Raw genomic sequence first — 21,238 nt, 5'->3', positions numbered from 1 at the left:
GGGCATATGAGAAATGTGTGAGGAGACTTGAGCTCCCTGAAAAGCCTTTTGCATCTGCTTTCAGGAGCCAGAAGCTGTAAGAGACATCAGGAAAAGGAGAAGTCTTGGTAAAGAACGAACAACTGACTAATCTGGCAGTCATTTCCACTCTGGAGTTACTTTCCTCTGTAATTTGCTTGTTGTCCTAAGATTTAGGAGTTGGAAAATCTGCAGACTGGAGAGAACTTATATATACTATTCTCTCTCCCTAGTAAGTCACCTTGAGAAAGTCTCCCAGTTGGTAGGGGTATAAATATTCCAAACAATTAAAAAAATCAATGCTGATTTCAAGTTACCAATGAAAACTCTATTAATAACACAAGAGTAACAGCCTTCAATGGTCCTCACCAGATGTTTTGGACTACAATTCCCATCAGTCCAGTCAGCTTGTAAAGAAAAATGTTTTTAAAACCATTGTTAACATATGAAAAGGGGGGGCTGTTAGATCTCCCCAAAGTGAGAATTCCACAAAATCAGGAAGAAATTGTCTTTTCTGTTACCTGCCAACCAAAGACCAGGGCTCTAAAGGTGGTATTTAGGGCTCATTGGGGTCTTCCATCTTTAGAAGAGGTGCATTCTGGATGTAACGAAAGAGAGAGCCTTCTGTCCTTGACTTCAGAATACCCTCCCCCCATGGAAGGTATGCCTGGCACTGACAACTATTTCCTTTGGTGCCAAGTTAAAACTTGTTTATTTGCCCAGACAAAAAAACCCATCATGGTCATTTTAGCTGATTGAGTAGTTTTACTCCTCTTAACCCTGTTGCATTGTTGATCGTGATTGTTTTGTAATGCGTTTGTAATTTTAAACTTTTATGTAGATTGCCCTGAGTTCCTTAAAAAAAAAAAAATAGGGTGGTCTATAGATTTAATAAACAAACACATAGCCACAGTTTATACTGAACCCAAAAGCAGCCAGGGAAACAGTGTGAGGTGCTCCAATTGCCATTTGCAACTGATGGTCTGGAAGTCACCAGCTGCAGCTTCTGAGATATTATAAAACCAGACACACATAGTAGTGGGGTAGGAGAGCCGAAAATAATGCCAACATATTTCACATCTGGCAACCAATGCACCCCTTTGGTTTCAGATAGTACATGGGTAAAGGTCAAGGTACCCCTGACCGTTAGGTCCAGTCGGGGACGACTCTGGGGTTGCGGAGCTTATCTCCCTTTACTAGCCAAGGGAGCCGCCGTTTGTCCCCAGGACATAAATTTCCGCAGCCCTCTGGAGTCTATGGGGGCTCATTTACCAGAAGTAATGTATTTAGGATTAACTAACCAATCCAAGCACCATGACCACATCCTCAAGCCTTACTAACTGAAATTCATCCAACACAACGGGACTAGCCTATGCTCTTGACACCTTCTGAGATCCATCTGCTGTATTCTCAAATGCTTTGCAAACAAGTCACAGCAAGCTGTCGTTGCTTCTGCCACCTTCTTCGGGCCAGACTGTAACAGACCCCTCACTACCCAGAAAAACTCTGCTGAGTGGCACATTGAGGATGCATTGGAGGCAGCCTAGAATGAGAGTGCTGTGTGTGGTTTTACGCACTAGTGACACCTCAGCCTAAGCTTCTACATGACCACACCTGGTTCTTCTATGTAGATGTTAAAAAGCATGGGAGATAAGAAAGACCCTTTCAGTGCTTCACAAGCCAGAGAGGTGGAACAATGATGTCTCACCACCATCGCAGTCTTTGGATGGATCAAAGCCACTATGACAAGTGTAGTAGACACTGAACTGAGAGCATCGGATAATTGTTTGGAAACTCAAAACATTTGCAAGAGACTCTTATTATACTTATTTAACACCCACAGTCTTCAATGTATTGCCTAACAGAATCTAGTTCTGTGAAGTAGGGTATGCAGACAGGCCACAACTGTAATTGGCTTAGCTCCTCTGATGTCACAGAAGGATTGGGTTGAGCAATATAGAATTAGAATTCTTTTTGCCACAGATTGTACTGTCAAGTTTAGAAATGCATAAGGAATTGCTAAGTATAACTTCATAAATGAATCACTTGCCACGGACCTCCTCCTTTCTCTATCCATTTCTTCCCTTCTATGCAATCTGTCCTGTCATTCTAATATATTTCAAAATAGAAATCATATCGGCTTCCTCCCCCAGTCAAAGCACTATCATTCATTGAGCATGTTAGCAGGTAAGGCTCCTGAATGGGTGGGTGAGGAGAGTTGTGGCTTTAGCCAGTATTCCAAAATAAAAGCAGGGCATGGTCCCAGTGTTCCAGATTACTGACATCCATTACTCAAAATAACACTAGACTTTGCTCAGGCCATGTGTATTGTGACCTATTTGTGTATTTGTTTTTGCCTGTTCCCCCAAGTTGGTGGAATCCCAGCTGACAATTCAGACAGGATTCAAAACATTTGGGACAGGAAATCATGTTAGTACATCACATTCTCATCTCAGATGAAAATCAAAACAATGATTCACCCTGCATAGAAGTGGAGTTCCAAATGTTAGCATAGAGGCATCACTGTGAGAGAGATTTCAGGTAATGTTTCAGGCTATTGATAAGAACACTGCAACTGGCCCATTAAGTCAGGGGGCAGAGAGCAAGAATTCCACCGGACTCACCATCTTGGTGGCTTCTTCTCTTTGCCCCTGGACAGGGGGAAGCTGAGGGGTGAGATGGGAGAAAGAACATTCCTTCCACCTCTCTACCCACAGAACTTTTTTAAACTAAGCAGCTATGCTAAAGCCCTTATGACCAGTAGCATAGCATGGGGAGGGCCACAGGGGTGGCTGCCTTGGGCACAAAATTTCAACACCCAGAGCTGCCTCAATACAACAGCATGATTCTGTTTGCTGGGCTCCATTGGCTTCTCCATGCGAACCAAGAAGTAACCTCTCCAGACAACAGAATGACTCTTCTTATCTCTGCAGCTGCAATCTCCTGGGTGATGAAGACATCTTTAGGCAGTTCAATTTGCATGCATATTTCGCCCATTTCCCTCCTCACATCCACCTCCTCTGTGTGGCCCCAGGCACTGGTAACCCACACTACACCACTGTTCATGACTGGCTCCTAGCTGGTCACTGGAGCTACAGCTTCGTTAAGAAGCAGAGGGACAGGCTCTCTTCCCAGTTAACTGCCCCTCTTGGCTCTGCTATAATACAGCCAGAAGTGTTCTTGGACTTTTGGTAAGAACAGACAGAACCTCTCACAAATGAATTGTATTTTATTTTGATATAAAATACAGCTGAGGCCTAGCACCACTAACTCAGGGATGGAGAACCTGAGACCCCTCTGGATGTTGTTGGACTCAGCGTGGCCAATGATTAGGGTTGATGGGAGTTGTAGATCTTGGATCTCTAAGGGTATGGATCTACATGGCTGCCCTATCAGTCAGTCAAAAGAGGGATGAGCTCTTCAGAAATGCTTTTGCTACACTGATAAGGAAGAGAGGAGATTAAGTCGAAAGGGGCTATGGCACTTGGCACACCACAATGGGAGGGGGACTGAGAGCAGCTGGCTTAGTGCTTCCCAAGGGAGACTCCCTCTCAAGAACTATTGTTGTACAGAAATGCCAAGCTTTACTGGGACAGCCTAACTTTCCTTCCCTGCAAAACGATGCTTGTTAACAATGTTTGCAGCTTTTTGAGGAGCCATAAACGCTGGGCTGGGCTCTGCCACTCGTTCCTGGTAATCATCCTACGTGCCACACATTGGGTGATCTTTCTCTGCCCTCTTGCTGACTCCTGGGCTTGCTGACGTCTGACAAAGGGTGTGTCAGATAACTTCAGAGGGAAGGAGGAAAACACTTCTGTGCGATTCCCTCGCCTGCCAGTGTCCTAGATAGTGGGAAGGCACAATTCCTGGCACAGCAGCTCTGCATGTTTCATCTCCTTGACAAATGCCAAGCAGATAATTAGCACTGGATTGATTTAATAATAAAGTGACCACATGCTGCACTCACACGAGAATGTGGCTGCTGTGCCAGTTCTGTTGTTCTTCCTTTTCTCAGGCCAGCCCTCTTCCCAATCCCTGCTACCTCTCCCTAAATACCAACTTTGCTGTCAGACCACCCCCCCCCAAACACAGAGACCTTATAACAAGCAACCTTTTCAAGAAGCCATTAATCCCACTCCACTCGACCTATGAATGTTTACAAAGCTATTTCTCTTTTCTTTCAGCAATGGTCTCCTTCCTTCCTTAGCTGTCCACACACAGCCCTTTTATCTGGCCTTGGGGGGTTACTGAATAGCCAGCTCTTTCCTTCCAGAGAACTGCTCTTTTGCCTCCCTAGCTGACAAAAATGGAGAACTCGAAGTGTATAGCTCCCCAATCCCACCCGTCAGAGCCATGCCAAGACTATTCCCAGAACCTACAACAAAGAGGAGCTTGTGCAACCGGTAGTGAGTTTGAGCAACTTCCCCTTTGATCAAATGCATCAAATGCCGTATTGAGCTTCTGTCCCATGTGGGTGTGGGACAGAACGCTGTCATAAACAAATAGAGCAGTTGTGACATAGTGACCTCACTGCGGAATCTGAAGCACCTTCGTTTCTCAAAGCAAGGGGACAGATGTTCCCATTCCTCTGGTGTGGTCATGCACTCAGGCATGAAGGATTAACTATTTTTGCTCCGCTCCCTTTTGTTGACATTTAAATCGTAATGTGAACCTCTCAGGTAGCTTGAATATAGCAAAGCCTCACCTGTAAACATGTGGCAGCCTCATCTAATAAGGAAGGAAGGCCTCGAGGACATGTGGAGTGATTTGGTGAGTTGGCCATGGGTGTGGAAAGAGTATATATCACAGCCTCTTTCCCACCCAGGGCAAGTCTGAATGATTGCTGCCACTACACATATAGGCCTGTCCTTTTCTCTGGAAGACTGAGGGTTAGAATGGTGCTCTCCTTTTGCTCCTTTTGACATTTTGGCACAAAAGTGGGTCCATTCCCTGTTCCACACTTTTCACTTTATAGCAGTAGTGCCTGGATAGCCACATGGAATAGATCTCTCCTCCCACCTGCCAGCCACTACTTCAAATGTGAGCACAGACCTGCAAAGATCATCGCAATGTCTTCCATGTGGCCATGGCTCCACCAAATAGGGTAGGTAAAGGTAAAGGGACCCCTGACCATTAGGTCCAGTGGTGGCCGACTCTGGGTTGCAGAGCTCATCTCACTTTATTGGCAAAGGGAGCCAGCGTACAGCTTCCGGGTCATGTGGCCAGGATGACTAAGCCGCTTGTAGCGAACCAGAGCAGCGCACGGAAATGCTGTTTGCCTTCCCACTGGAGCGGTACCTATTTATCTACTTGCACTTTGATGTGCTTTCGAACTGCTAGGTTGGCAGGAGCAGGGACCGAGCAACGGGAGCTCACCCCATTGCAGGGATTCAAACCACCGACCTTCTGATCAGCAAGTCCTAGGCTCTGTGGTTTAACCCACAGTGCCACCCGTGTCCCAATAGGATAGCACATGCCAAAATCAGCAGTCCACTCATGACGCCAAGGTAGTACCATAGCATCAAAGCAGCTGATATGAAAACTTCCCACTCACTTGGCACAACAATGGACAAGATAGCTGCTTGCAAACCATACACTGTTAGCCTGCCTACCATATAGAAAAGAAACATTTGAAGTGGGAAATTTTGAAGCAGCCCGAGATCAACATGCACAAGCAAGGAGTGGAGTTCTCTCACTTATGTACCTTGGGTATTCCCTCCCTTGTCATTAGGGATGGGGGAATATGTCAGTTTCATTTCCTCTCATTTTCCCAATCTTCAGTTTGTGATTGCTTGATTATTTTTTTAAGGCCTTTGAAAAATTTATCAGCATTAAAGTGTTAATTTCTCTTAATATACCATTTTTGCATGTAATTTTGCCCAATATACACATTTTTGCAAAGCAATTTCCCCTAATATAATTCATTTTTATGCTATTTTCACAAACACGTGCATTTATATGCACACTTTACTTTAGTCCACGCATTTCTGTAGATACGAACGCTACAGTTCTATGATTCTATGATACTAGGCTGGAAAACTGCATTCCAAATTCAGAGAAGTGTGAATTGTGAAAGAGGGTTGCATTTCAATTTGCGTATGATTTCAGAAAGTGCAAGTTTTGTAAGTTCACCTTTAAATATGAACTGAATCAATTGTCTCCACAATCCCCACCCCCCATCGGTTTCTCAGATATGGTAATGAACAAGTCGCATCCACGGAATATTCAGAATGTTCGGCTTTGTGGTCTAGGCTGGTCAGTGTTTCTGTGGTTTTGTAATGGAGCATTTATTTCACCTGGCTCTGCTCCGAGCATCAGCCACTGTCCACGGGTGCCCTCCGTTCCAAAACAGGAAGTAAACAATAAAGTTGAACAAGAACCTTCACATCTTGTTGCCTGTTTTCTTCCCTTCCAAGGCAACACTGCAAAGCGTAATCATTCCCCAGTAGTCTCATTTGGCAAGCGCTGCCTCCAATTCCTGAAAATTCCCTGCTGTGGATAGCTTAATAAGAACTATGGAAGTAATTTTCCAGCGTAAACCTATGCAAATCTACCCAGAAGAAAGTTCCACCAGGTTCAGTGGATCTTACTTCCAGGCCAGAACTGCTGCTGTAGCTTGTTTGCTACTTGTGACAATTTGCACATAGCCGAACTTTTTTTCTTTTTTTAGTGATTTACAAAGTGCATGACTTCTCACTAAAAATATCACAGGCTTATACAAGTCTGCTGGAATCAATAGATTCCAGTAAAACCTTTGATTCCAAAATGTGTTAGTGGAGTACTTGGCGTAGTCTGCTCTTAATGCTTCCAGCGTGAGCCCTCCCAGAGGACTAGGAGAGTGGAAGTTAAATGTGAGGGAGACAGATAAAACACTGATTACTTTGGCTTGGCTGTGCCACCTTATCCCACCCAGAAGGGGGGCTGCACTTAGAATTCATCGTTTGGCTGTGAATAGGCTTCTGTCAACAGTTTAGATTAAGGCTGCCTAAAGTGGCATTTATCTTTGGGGCTATTGATTAGATTCCTTTCTAATTTTGCTGCTTGTGTTCCCCTTGGTGTTTATACCATACATGGCTAAATTGAATCTTTGTTGGTCCCGAACAGGTTGCTGAAAGGTCAGAACTTTCGCTCAGTACACCCTTTATCCTCCTAAATATTGTACACCGAATCTCTGAAAGATATACACCACCAAAGATGTGTTTTTGAGTCAGCACACAACATTATTTGGTGTGCAGTGTGTGAATACGCACACGGCTAGCTGAACTATTGGACTCGTAAAAAGGCCTCCCTTTTAATTCAATTTTCCTTTCCTTGGGACTGTTTGAGGCTTTTCCTGCAGGGTGAGGGGGAGTTGATGATATTGTACCACATGGATGTTAGTGGAAAATCAAAGCACTAAGATCTTCCTCTTCATTCATATTGTATCTCACTCTACGGTCGCCCCAGCAGTTTCAGCTTCTCATTTTTCCAATCTTAAATTCAGTTTTTCACATTTCCACATCACTTTGTGATTCTGTTTTTTAATTGATCAGGTTTTCAGAGTGTGAGTTTCTCCTGCTATACCCCTTTTAATATGTCATTTTGCCTAAGACAGTTTCGCAACACAATTGTCCCTCACAGGACACATTTTTAAATGTTATTTTGCATTGCAAAATTCAGAGAAGTGTGAATGTTGAGGTGCAGATGTGTTTCAGCTTATGTATTGTTTCGGATGGTGTGAATTAGGTAGGTTCACCTTTAAAGGGCATCCAGTTTCTACCTCATTCTTACTTGTGGTCCTCTAGATGTCATGAAACTCCAACTCCAATTATTCCCAGGTACAATGGGATTTAGAGTTCAGCAAGTATATCAATGGCTACTAGCCATTATAGAAGCCACACTCTGCCACCTTGATGAGAGGCAGTATACTTCTAAAAACCAGTGGCTGGAAACTGCAGGAGGCGAGAGTTCAGGTCCTGTTTGTGGATGTCCCACAAGCATCTGGCTGGCCACTGTGAGAAGAGGATGCTGCACTAGATGGGGCATTGGCTTGTCCCAGTTGGCTCTTCTTATGTTCTTATATCTGTTTCCTTTGAAGGGCAGCGTCCTAGCCATTTACTATATGTGTTGTTGATGTTTTTTTTCTTATTTGCAAATATACAAGCTGAGCCTGGGGAACCAGGGAAGCAAATGCAATGAAGCGAAAGTAGCACCAATTAACCCCACAGCAAACAACATATCCCTCTCTTCTCCCACACCCACAACCCAACCGCAAAACTTTGCATGTTCGTTGCTGGTTACATTCCAGTTGCAAAACTGTTTATTACAGCCCCCACCCAAACAGGTATGACTAGTCAATTGCTGCCATCCTTCAAAAGCCACTGAGCAAGGATCTTCAAGTCATGAATGTCACAGAGGGAGCACATTTAGCTATTAAATTAAACAAAATGGGGGGGGGGGGCTAGTCAAAACATGACTCACGGTATTGGTGTTTACCTTTAAAGGCCTCCATGTTTTGGGAAGGCTGACAGAGCAGAGGTGGGGAACCACAGGCTCAGGGGCCAAATGCACCCTCTGGGTCTCCCTATCTGGTCCTGGCCACACCCTCCCAAGGCCATGACCCTTCCCACTCCTGCTTCACATCATCCTTGTGTGCATACCCTTCAAGTGTCCCTGTTTTTCCAGGACATTCCCAGAATTACAGAAGCATCCCGGCTTATGATTTGCTCCCAGAATATCCCATTTCCCCCCTCCAGCACCACCGCTTCCGAGCTTGGGGAGGACAATGAACCAGTGCTTGCACTTGAAGCAGAACCCTCATAAAGCGGAACCCTAGTGTACAGGGGAGGCAGTTCCTCGCCGGAGCAGAGGTGGTGGACATGCGCAACGCTCTTGCCAACCCCTCTCTGCTGCTGCCCAAGCCACCACCTCCACTGTCATAGCGGCCTGAGGTGCAATGTGGGCAGAGGAAGGGCAGAGGAAGGGAGTGATCAGCTGCCAGGTATGAGCTGTGGCAGGGGAAACGGGCAGCTGGCTGTCACAGCAGCATGCATCTTTTGGTACTGCTCTCCCACACAAGCCAGGTGACTTGTGAGATGGCGCAACAAGCGTCCCAATTTTCAGCTGAGGAATGTTGGAGAGCAGTGCTTTTTTTTAAGGGGTACTCTCATTTTCCTACTCATATTGAAATATTTTTAGGGGTACTCTCATTTTCTTACTCATATTGAAATAATGCCCCTCAATGAGGCCAAACTTAGATTCACAAAATGTTTAGGGGGGAAAAGCACTGTTGGAGAGTACATGAGTGCTTTTTGCCTGGCTGGAATGTGTCCTTAATCTGTGATCATGCTGGCTGAAGAAAAGAGAGGGGTAGGTGATCGCATGTAGAAACCAGGCTAATGTACAAAGGTAATTTTTATCTTAGTTGCCCAGCCCACTTTTGTTTCTGACTCTGCCCACCACTTGTATGTGGCCCCTGTCAGGTTGCCCAGCTGGGAATGAAAAAGATTCACGATTCCTTCCTCAGAGACTCTGTTTCCCTCCCGCAGCCCCACCATGAGCCATCATGCCAGCAATGAAGACTTTCTTGTTTCAGTAGGCTTTTGGGAACTGCCTGTTGAGTTGCTGTCATTGAAAAAGGTGGGATATAAATAAGATGATGATGATGATGATGATGATGATGATGATGATGATACAACCTGCTTCTGATGTCTTCACTGTGTCTACCCAGGAACAAGAGCAGATGCTCTTCTCATTCTCCATAAAAGGTCTGGTTCTCTGATGGCTTTGTTTTAATAAACTCTAGCTTTTATCATTGTTTATATTAATGTTTTAACTAGTTGAGCTGTTGGATTGAAGCCATTTGAATCTGCAAGAGGCTTGGGAGGGCTGGAGAGCACAAAGCACCCTGCTTGCAGTGGTTGTATTTTTCCAATGCTGGTGCCCTTTACATGTGCCTATGTAAGGAAAGTGAGAGGATCTATGGTTTGGAGGAGCCCCAGGGGCTCACAGCACAATGAGGATGGGGAAGCTAAATGGGAAGGATGCTCCAAAGAGAGGCAGGCGAGTTAGAGGCAGCAAGTCCAGAGCTGGGATGGCTGAAGAAAGGGGGTAGATAAGCAACAGGTTGAGCCCAGGAAAGACTGGAACTGAATAAATATCTCCTGGGGAAAGGGAGAGCTCAGTTAAACCACACCCAGGGCCTACAAGCAGGAAGGGAGGAAAAGAGACAAGACTGATGATCTGGAAGAGGGACTAAGATTTCTAGTAAAAATAGTATGTTAAAGAAGATGCTGATCCTGCATAAGCAAATTGTATGTGCAGCCCATACTTTGAATGCTATGTAAAATTCTGGCACCATATCTGCAAATGTTGAGCTGACTATAGAAAAGTTTGACCAAATTATCTGCAGGTAAGGTGAGCAAAAGAGACCCTAGAGATTAGATTTTTCCATCTCAGAAAGGGACAGCTGATTACCTGGGCACTATGAATATGAAGTCTGTGTTTTGCATCCATGGCTTGTGTGTCTGGTACATATGCATGTGTCTATGAATTATGGGAGTCTATGGGCACAAGCTTATTTCTTCAGAGTATATTTGCCTTTTATCCTTTTTATCAAAACAACCCTCTTTCATTTCATTTCATTTCATTTTGCATACAACCCTATGTGGTAGGCCAGGCTGAAATGTAGAGTCTGGCCCAAGGTCAGCAAGCGAGTTTTGTGGCTGAGTGGGGATTTGAACCCAGGTCTCCCAGGTCCTAGTCTGGCATTCTGACCACTACACCATGGAGAACTGCTGCCAGTCAGTGTGGACAATACTGAACTAGCTGAATCAATGATCTGACTTTGTACAATGCAGCTTTCTATTGGGTAAGTCCAAAACTCAGTAAAAAAATTGAACCTAGATTTTCTACTGTAACCAGGTGAACATTCCATAACTGGACCTTTGCTGTAATTAGTGCTGTAAATCCAGAAGGACCCAATTGGCAGGAAAGAATCCCTCCAAATTTAAACTGGTGTAATATGTCAGTGTTTGGCCTGTAACTGTAGCTGGATGTCAGCCCCCGCTGCGACACACCCTTTCTGCACCTGTTTGCAAAGGATAAACTCTGAATTCCACAACCCACTCAATCCCTAGCTGAGTGCCTCAGATTCCTTCTGAGGTGCAGTGCAAGAGGTCAGGTTCTCTGCTGCCTGTGGTGATATCACGGCTTTAAAGAACATGTAAGATTGTGGTGTCGTCATCATCTCTTATATATATTATTTCATGTCGTTTTTTGATGGAATCATTTGGAGTAGCAAGACATAATCTGTTTTTTCATGGGCCCATTTGTGTCTGTTGCTCTGCTGATCAATGAGTGAAATGACCAGCAAGGCACTTCTTTGCTCAAGATGTGGTTATTTTCGGAAGTGACAAAGATAAACAACGAAAGACTCTTAAGAACTTCCTTCCCTGTTTATTTGCCTTCTAAGGATTCAGATGTTAAAGATCAACAAATGTAATCTTGCTGTAATGGACACCACTTACTATTACTAAACTCAGGTACTCAGTAACATCTCGTGAGTTCCTGTGCTCCAGCATTCCCACATTTGAAAACTGTAATGCCAGAAGCCAAGGCAATTCTAGTGAGGTTGGAGGACCAAGCTGCACATTATGCAGGAGATGTGCTACTGGCGCTCCTCATCCACTTGCTTTTATTTTTAAGCAGTTGAGGGTTGTAAGGTTAAAACTGGGGCTGTACACATGCCCTGCCCTCATCATATTTGAGGCCCGATCCAGTGCTTCAGAAAGGTCCCAATCTGACTTGGATCTGGGTCCTGAAGCAATTTGAGGCCTTTTAAATTAGGGTTTTAAAAATAGAATTTTTAAAATAAAATAAAAAGTAAAGGCCTTTCCACCAAGTAATACACATGTTATATGTTGAGTTTCTTGCATTTAGTTAAATTGCATGAGCCAGCACACCCGCAGTATAATAAATGAGCCTCACCCTGAGAAAACCACCTTTATGATCATAGTATCTCTCCTGCCAGTGTGGTGTAACAGTTAAGAGTGTTGGACTAGTACATGGGAGACCAGGGTTCGAATCGCCATGAAGCTCACGGCGTGATTTTGGGTCAGTCACTGTCTCTCAAAATAACCTACCTCAAAGGGTTGTTGTGGAGGGGGTGAACCGCATATACAGTGGTACCTCGGGTTACATACGCTTCAGGTTACATACGCTTCAGGTTACACACTCCGCTAACCCAGAAAAAGTTAAGAACTTTGCTTCAGGATAAGAACAGAAATCGGGCTCCGGCAGCATGGCAGCAACAGGAGCCCCATTGGCTAAAGTAGTGCTTCAGGTTAAGAACAGTTTCAGGTTAAGAACAGATCTCTGGAACGAATTAAGTACTTAACCCAAGGAACCACTGAATCACCTCGAGTTTGAAAAGGTGGTATATAAATGCAATAAACAAATAAAATAAAATGTGTGCCCTTACGCTCCTTTGATCTGTTATCCTCACATACCTACTCAGCACACCCAGCCTCACCACTTGATCCTTCTCCTGCTCTGTAAATCATTGTTTCGTGTTTCATTTTCATTTAGTCCACAAAGGATGGGGGCAGATTCCATGTGATCTCAATTACTTCTTCTCCCCTCTCCCTCCGTCTGCTGCTTTCCAACTCTCTTTGCTTCCCACCCACCTACTTTTTGGAATCCTCAGATTCCTCCACATGGACCCAATCTGACTTGTCTAGGGCTGCTTCAACCAGCTCTGGCCAAATCCCAGATTGACCTAAATCATCCCTATTCAGTTCAGGATCTGGCTAGAGTTGGTGCACTGGTTCAAATGTTCCTTAGAGGAAAGATGAAGTGCAAATGCAATCAACAAACATTAATTCTGTGCAACTCGGCCGAATCTGTGCTATAATCTGACACCTCGTCCAAAGGTGTACATTCCAAATTATTGCCCAAATCCATGTAGAAAAGCCGGAGTTCCTTACTGGACTATAGATCATCAGCCAGAGTATGGAAGTGATTCATAGACAACTGGAACAACTGGAAACAGACTGTTTAATCTGTGGGAATAATCAGACAGTATAAATTCAGACCAGCATCAGGGAAGAGTTAAACACAGCAGTCTGGAAAACTCTGTCCAGATGACTTCCTGATAAAGTTTATACAAGGATAGCTTTGTAGCTGTGTGTACATGTGTGTGCGCACAAGGGTGCTTGTGTCTACGTGCCACATGCCCCGAATCAGGGTGGGACGGGGCTCCATACGGCTTGTCCCGAAAGAGCTGCCATCGATCATATCCCTCGTCTAGCAAATTCTGATGGACAAACCAAAGCGATGTCTTCCCCGCCCCTGCTGCTGCACTCGGTTTACGCAGGCCGGCTCAGATGGGAGGAGCACCCGGGAGAGCTTGGATCTCTTTAAACCAGAAGCAGGCAAGCGTCATGCCCACAGCAGTTGACCAGGGGAGGGTCAGATTGCATCAGGAGCCCACAGCCGCTTCTATGTGTGATGCATTTCCCCACACGTCTTTCTCGGCTGTGGAATTTATGTCAGACTGCTTCAGCAATGTCAATTGCCGGGCCTGAAAATGTCAAGCAGCACAATTACAGCCTTCTATTTACTTTGGTCGCATGGGTTCCTGATTTCTAGGAAAAAAAAGATGCCAGAGCTGAAGTCTGTCTGGAAACAACACCCTCTGATCTGGAAGCTTTCCCGCCTGCTCCTTGATGTGTGTGTGAAGTGTTTCTTGCCGTTGCTCAGAATGGAATGAAACCTTGCCAGGAGGAAGTCTGTGCTTCCCAAACATTTGTTTGCCAAGTAAAGGTAATGGGGGGGGGGGAGTATATAACACACACACCCCACTCACCATTTATCCCCCACAGCTTCTCCTTTTAGGGCATTTTCCCGTCAGCTTATTTCCAGGCTTGAAGCTGGTTGTGAGAGGGAGCCATGGGGAAAACAGTCGAGGTGATATGATGAAGGAAAGAGCTGGCAGGCAGAAGAAGGGTTCAGAAATATCTCTCATTTGCCAATTCACCCCCACAAACTGACACAGGACTGAGAATCCAATGCATCATTCTGCCCTCCATTGTGAAATAAAGGGCAGTCTGCACCTGCTCAGAGGCAACAGCATCAATTTCTACTTCATTTTTCATAGTTGAGCCCTGGCACTGAAAACAGGTGGAAGTCAACACAAATTAAGCTAGGCTTTCCAATATTTACATTTGACTGCCTTCCCTCTCCCATGTCCTGTTATTTTCTTTTCTGAAGTCTGTTGTTGTTGTTTTTAATGTGCTACGTTCATATTCCGGCTTCCGCCAAGGAGCTCAAGGCAACATGCATGGTTTCGCCCTCCATTTGTTCCTCTCAACCTCCCTGTGAGGTAGCTCAGGCTGAGAGAGAGCTATTGGCCCAAGGTCACGCAATGGCTGAGTGGGGATCTGAACCCGGGTTCCCCCAATCCTAACTAATCTGACACCCTCCCCATGACATTATGATGGATTAAGGGCCAGGGTACTTAGTCACAAAAAGTTGTAATCTGAGAAGCTAAACCTGACCCTGGTGCTACTTTTGCTGTGCTGTCAGAAGAGGCCTCCTCAACCTCTCCTTAGTGTAGAAGGCACCTGTGCTATTCTGTCAGGTGGGCAAGGAGGAGGTGGAAGATGTTCACAACTACCTCTGAGCAGCTCCCCTGCATCTGCTTTGTGAAACAGTCAGCAACCACGGGTGACAGAGCTCAGGGGTTCGACCAATGGGTAGGTTCAGAAAGATCTGCATGCACTGCAGTTAAAAGGTAAAGGTAAAGGTACCCCTGCCCGTACGGGCCAGTCTTGACAGACTCTGGGGTTGGGCGCCCATCTCACTTAAGAGGCCGGGGGCCAGCGCTGTCCGGAGACACTTCCGGGTCACGTGGCCAGCATGACAAAGCTGCATCTGGTGAGCCAGTGCAGCACACGGAAACACCGTTTACCTTCCCGCCAGTAAGCGGTCCCTATTTATCTACTTGCACCTGGGGGTGCTTTCGAACTGCTAGGTTGGCAGGCGCTGGGACCGAGCAACGGGAGCGCACCCCGCTGCGGGGATTCGAACCACCGACCTTTCGATCGGCAAGCCCTAGACGCTGAGGTTTTAACCCACAGCGCCACCCGCGTCCCTATGCACTGCAGTTAGTTATGCTCAAATCTGTCACTGTTGCTTTCTCTCTGTTTCACAAATTTTCCAGGCTTAAATTCAGTTCTCCACATTTCCACAGCAATTTGTGAATTTTGTTCAAGTCCTCATCAGCATTTTAGTGCAAATGTCTCCTGATATACACAATTTGGTATGCAATTTTGCCTAATATACACATTTTTTTGCAAAGCAATTTCCCCATATATTTTCATGGAATTGTAAAGATGGAAGGGACCCCAAAGGTCTCTGGCCCAACCCTCTGCAATGCAGGAATTCTGCCCACAGCTGTCCCTGGGTGGGCTCACCAACCTTTTGCTTAACAGCCAGACACACTGAGGTAATTGCGGCCCACTACTGCATGTTTATATCTCTGGATCATGGCCAGAGTGACTTCCACAAACATTTCACTGTGCATTGTTCCTCATATGCTCCATTTGAGCTGAAGCTGTAGAGACCACAGCTGTTCACCTTGCTTGCACTAATTTTTGTTCAGCCTGTACCCACATCTGCCTACAATTAGCAGTCTCCCTTACCTGGATCCCAGCCTGAAGCCTGCCATATATGCACATCACGTTAGCTCATGATTCCCAACATGAATTGCAGCCTAATATAAATTTCCCTCTACTGATGTGCAGAGGGTCAAAACATAGGCAGATTCTTTCTCTATTACTTCATAGAATTCAATCACTCTCAGCATAAACAAGGTATTTGAAAACGGTGTACAGTGGACCAGGAATACAGGCTGCCTGAGCTCACTGAAATCAGTGTGGAATTCAACGGGCTTGCATGCTGACCCCAAACGCTTAAAAACTGCTACGTAGCCACAAGTTGTCAAGTAGGACCTGCTTGTCACCAGTCCACTCCCTTGGTTCTAAATGTTGGTAGCACAGTTCGCATCCTATTACCCTCCAGGCTAGCCTTTCATTTTGTGTTGATGTAATGAAGACACAACAGTTAATGTGATATGATTACTTTTAATTACTTTTCATTTGCTTTATTATCCACCCTTCACCCCAAGGTCCCAGGGCGGGTCACAACAATTTAAAATGCAACATTGTGATCACAAGAATTTTGTGGGTCCTAAAAATGTACGTCTCATGTGCCTAAGGACAGGATAAATAGGTGTGCATTCAAACTGCTACAAAATCTGACAATGTAGGGGATGGCACAAAGAATGCCCTCTGCTGGACCACCACCCCAGGCTTCTGAAGGTGGTGGAACAGCAAAGAGGGCTTCTGCTGCTGATATTAACACCCAAGGAGCTCTGTATGGAAAATATATTTTAGATTTGGGGGGCCATATATTTAAAGCACATGGCTTCCCTCAAAGACTCCTAGGAGTTGTAGCTTATTAAGGGTGCTGAGAGTTGTTAGGAGACCTCTATTCCCCTCATAGCAGGAGTGCAAACTCCTAGGGGCCCAGCTCTTTTGAATCCACCTAATAATTTGTGGAGGCTCCCCCCCCCCTCCATGTTAAAAAGAAGCAGGGGTGGAGGGGGCCAAGTACGGAGCCAAGCACAGTGCAGTTTCAGTGGCCAGCTCCTTCTTCTCCTCCTGCCATGGAGGGGAAGGAAGGGGGAAACAGCCCCCGGCTGGTGGCAGCGGTAGGAGGAGGAAGAGGAGACCGAGTGCCAGAGAGAAGGAACCGCCAGCCATTGAAGCTGCACATCTTGACATCGTGATGCGACATTGCACATTGCGTGTGTGACATCACACGCGTGACATCAAACCCCACCCCATCTCCCTCGCAAGTTGGCACTTCTGCCTCACAGAGTTGCAATTCCCAGAGTTCTTTGGGAAGAGGGATTGTCAAAGCAGTAGTAGAATGCACACACATTAGAAATGTGTATGTGGCATACTAAAAAAAAAAGAGCAGGCAGAGGAAGGAATCTTGCAATGGGCTTGTGAAGTAGCTGGGATTGTGCAAATGCAAAAAGAGTGCCATCACCTCTCCCCCACCACACACAGACAAAAGAAATCAGCAGAAGAAATTTGCCAAGTCTCTGTGGCCAAGGGGTACTTTTGCACAATGTCAGCATAGCTTTAAAAAAAGAAAAGAAAGGAGGACAAAAGAAACAACAAAGCAGAAATTGGCCAATAGTTAGGAAAGGAGGTTTATGCCCTGAGCTAGTCTTGGGTCTTTGGGATGTTCTTTTAGCACTTTAATGAGGTACTAACTTAACACACACACACACACATACAACAGGAAATTCCTCTGTTGCTAATCAGAGGCAATGGGTGACAGGATGAGATGCAGACACAAGCAGCTCCTTAAGCAATTATCTGTGACCAATCAGAATGGGGAAAGCCAAAGGACAGCGACCTGGGCATCCCCTGAGAGATTTGTTTCAGTTTCACTGGCTTCCTGCAAGGAACATCTTTTGATTGTAAATGGAAGTGGTGTAAAACCAAGGCAGCAATTGGTCAAGGATGCTCTAGGGCAAAGAGAATGTATAAGCAACATAAAAGAGGTCTGGGGAAACAGGCAAGTCTGATTCAGTTTCTTAGAATGGTAGAGGGAACAGCAAAACAACAAGATTGGGCCTTCCCCCTGGGCCACACAACAGAAGTGTCACTCACCCATGACTTGACAGCATGCAGTTTATTCTGGGGGTAGAGTCCGTATGATCTTCAATAATAACCGAACAAACTAACAGGGTACAGATGAAAAGAAACTTACCAGATAATCTCTCAGGGAGAAAAGTAGAGATGGGCAAGGAAATTACTTGCTGCTGCTGTTGTTTATTTACTGTGGGGTGTCTGAATGATGCAGCAAGCACTGCTGACTGCTGGCGGGGTGTCATTGCTAAGATGTTGAGCTTGAAGGTCCTGGGTTCAGATCTCACCTCTGTAAGTGGCTCAGATAGGCAAGACTCTCTTAGCCGCAGCTATCTGCAGAATGGAAATACTGTAATAACACTAACCTTCTTTGATTCCATGACCTACCGTGTAGGGTTGCTGTAAAGATTACAGAAAAGTTGTCTGTGCATCATTTAGATTTGTCAAAAAGCAGTACCTAAATACAGTGGTACCTTGGGTTAAGAACTTAATTCATTCTGGAGGTTCATTCTTAACCTGAAACTGTTCTTAACCTGAGGTACCACTTTAGGTAATGGGGCCTCCCGCTGCTGCTGTCGCCGTGCCGCTGCTGTGCAATTTCTGTTCTCATCCTGAACCAAAGTTCTTAACCCGAGGTACTATTTCTGGGTTAGTGGAGTCTGTAACCTGAAGCATCTGTAACTCGAGGTACCACTGTACTATTTTATTAATTTTAAGCCACCTTGGTTATTCTGTAAAATGGTGGGGTATACATTTTGGAAATAATTAAAAGAAATTATCACTAATAAAACAAGTGTTTTCTGTTCTCCAGATATATATCTACTGCTCCTCCTAATAGTTCAAGGTAGCGTACGCTTTGCAGTCTCACAACAATCCTGTGAGTTAGGAAGGGCTGATAGACGACGACTGGTCCAAGGTGACCTTGTGAGGATCATGACTGAGTGGGGATTGAAGTCTGATGATAATACCTGCAATGGATTAGACTGTCACTTCCAAATAAACATTTTTAAAGTGTGAAGAATCTCTGTGCGTGTGGAGGCTGAAGCAATACAGAATATGCAAGAGGTTTATTTTATCTAATACTAACTATAGAAATGTGCCAATTGTGGTTGACAATACTGGGATGAAGGGGGTGTGTGAAATTGGTCCTTGCTGCAGTAATAATGTCATCAGATAATTTCACAATGAGTTTCAAGCCGGATGTGTCTTACAGCTCTTGGCTCTTCCCATTCAATCCTTCTGTCAGTTGTAACTATCACATGCCAAGTTTTAGACCCTGCTGAGACACTTGGAATGGTTTATGGGATGCTGTTGATTCGGCAGATGACGTATGGTCCAGATGGTCCCCCTGTCATTTAAGGCGGCTGTTTCCATTTGTTGGCGTCATATAATTTTCAGCGGAAAGGTGATTCTTTCTCCCTACCAGATCCACCGCATATTCTTTCCCAGGCTTCACAGTCTTTAATATATAGCACGCAAGTGTTGGTGAGAGAAAGGAAAACTCAGTGGGAGAAGAGGATATGCTTTGCATCCTGCACTCAGGCACAGGGGCAAGCAAGCACCTTGGGGCAAACAGGCCGTAGTCAGTCAGGGTGAGGTTGGGCAGCTGGCAGACAGGCAGAAACTCAAGACAGTTCAGATGGATAATTGGCAGCAGCTTTCCTCAGCAATAAACTGCCTAGGCCAAAGGAAGACAGCACACTGTGCCCCATCCAGCCTGCTTTTTTATTATTTTGGCATTAAGGATAAAACTTTATAACTCACCAATGTGAATACAAAACATACATATTAAATTATGCCATCAGTTATGCTGGCTTCCTATAGCTCTGCCCATTCCCAGCATAAATAAACTGGCTTTCCCAGCTGGATAAACGGGTCTTTGAAAGGTTTTGAATGTGATTAATAAATCAGTGACAATAAATAATTATTGTCATACGGAGGTCCAATGACATCACTTGGGAACAAATCATGTTTTTTAAAAAGTGCAGAGCAAACATTCCATCAGGACCACTAACAACCTCAGGACGAAAGCGCCCATTGGCACCACAGCCTTGCTACCTATCCTAAGGTTCCTGGGACTTGACTATGGTCGCTGTGAAAAAGGGAAGAGACAGTGAGGGAAACAGGTGAAGAAGAGCTTGTCCACACTTTCTAGGCACGGGTCCAGTACCTTTCTCGTTTGCCCTGCCACTTTCCCCGGGAAACCCCGTAGTTTACTGCTGAATCGGGTTTTCTGTGGATTGGAACTTCCTCCAATTCGGTGGGGTTTTCCTGGGGAAACAGCAGGCCAAACAAAAAACTTCTCAAACCCATGCCTAGGAAGAAGAGCAGAAGTAAACATGGGATAGGCCAAAGCCAAAGATGTCAGAGTCTGGCCTAGTTGAACTGTCCTCTCTCTTCTGCCCCCAGGGTAGCCTACCACCTACTACCTCATGAGGAGGCTCCCAGCAGAGGGAGGGAGGCTGGTGAAGAAGAAGTCAAGGACCTGCTCCTGTTCCAGCTAGACTGCTCCCTCCTGTCCTTGGAGCCATCTGCCACTTACTGTCCTGTGAGGAAATGCCGTGATGACTTTATACAACAATATTGTTCATTGCTTATTTCTAAATACAGTGGTACCTCGGGTTACATACACTTCAGGTTACATACACTTCAGGTTACATACTCCGCTAACCCAGAAATAGTGCTTCAGGTTAAGAACTTTGCTTCAGGATGAGAACAGAAATCATGCTCCAGTGGCGCAGCGTCAGTGGGAGGTCCCATTAGCTAAAGTGGTGCTTCAGGTTAAGAACAGTTTCAGGTTAAGAAAAGACCTCCAGAACAAATTAAGTACTTAACCCGAGGTACCACTGTAATGTATTTCAATGACAACCTGTAAACTGGCTTAGAAAGACTTGTGAATGTCCTGAAATGTAGGGCCGTGGTAGGAATAAAAATAAATGAAGACAAAGGTGAAGAAATAGATTTGCATGGTTGTTGTTGTTTTTTTCTTCCCCAAATGGCTGTATACAGAGAGTAAAAAGGACCTTCAGATCAAGGAGTTTGTCCTCACAAAGAGAGCTAACTGATAACAGAAGCTAAACTCTATATTCACTTGCATCTTACTCGTTTCAAACTACGACAGGTGTTTTTCCTCCAGCAGAGTTTAAAACACATTTTCCTTCCCCTCTGCTACTTTTCTCCTCCAAATCCCAACATCCCAAAACTGCTTTTTGTTTCAGCACCAGTCAAAGACATATTTTTCAGGCTTTTTAGTCAATTTTAGCTGTTTTATTAGTTTTAATTTCATTAATTAATAATTTAATATTAATAAAATTAGCCCAATTTTTATTATTTTACAGTTAACATGTTCTTCCTGATGTCAGATTTAATGTTCACTACTGTTGTTGTTTTGGACGATGAATTCCCCCCCCCCCCCATATAGCTTTGTTTAATGGAAGGGTAGGTTATTGATGTTCTTATGTAATTGTATTTATGGATTTTTAATTGTATCTCCTAATTTGTATGTTGTAAAT

The 21,238-nt window shown here is 44.9% G+C and overlaps 1 long non-coding RNA gene across 2 annotated transcripts; it reads left to right on the top strand.

Moving 5' to 3' along the window:
• Nucleotides 1–4,477: 4,477 nt before the first annotated feature.
• Nucleotides 4,478–20,273, top strand: LOC310842636. 2 transcript variants are annotated; one of them, XR_014563279.1, is made up of 3 exons: nucleotides 4,478–5,122; nucleotides 18,538–19,131; nucleotides 20,136–20,273. It is a non-coding gene; the product is annotated as an uncharacterized lncRNA (long non-coding RNA). The 2 variants fall into 2 exon arrangements; XR_014563280.1 differs by lacking the exon at nucleotides 4,478–5,122 and adding an exon at nucleotides 13,110–13,821.
• Nucleotides 20,274–21,238: the final 965 nt, after the last annotated feature.

Source organism: Podarcis gaigeae, assembly GCF_964106915.1.
Source record: "Podarcis gaigeae genome assembly, chromosome: 4".
Lineage (NCBI taxonomy): Eukaryota > Metazoa > Chordata > Lepidosauria > Squamata > Lacertidae > Podarcis > Podarcis gaigeae.
This window is presented reverse-complemented; position numbering and strand designations above follow the sequence as displayed.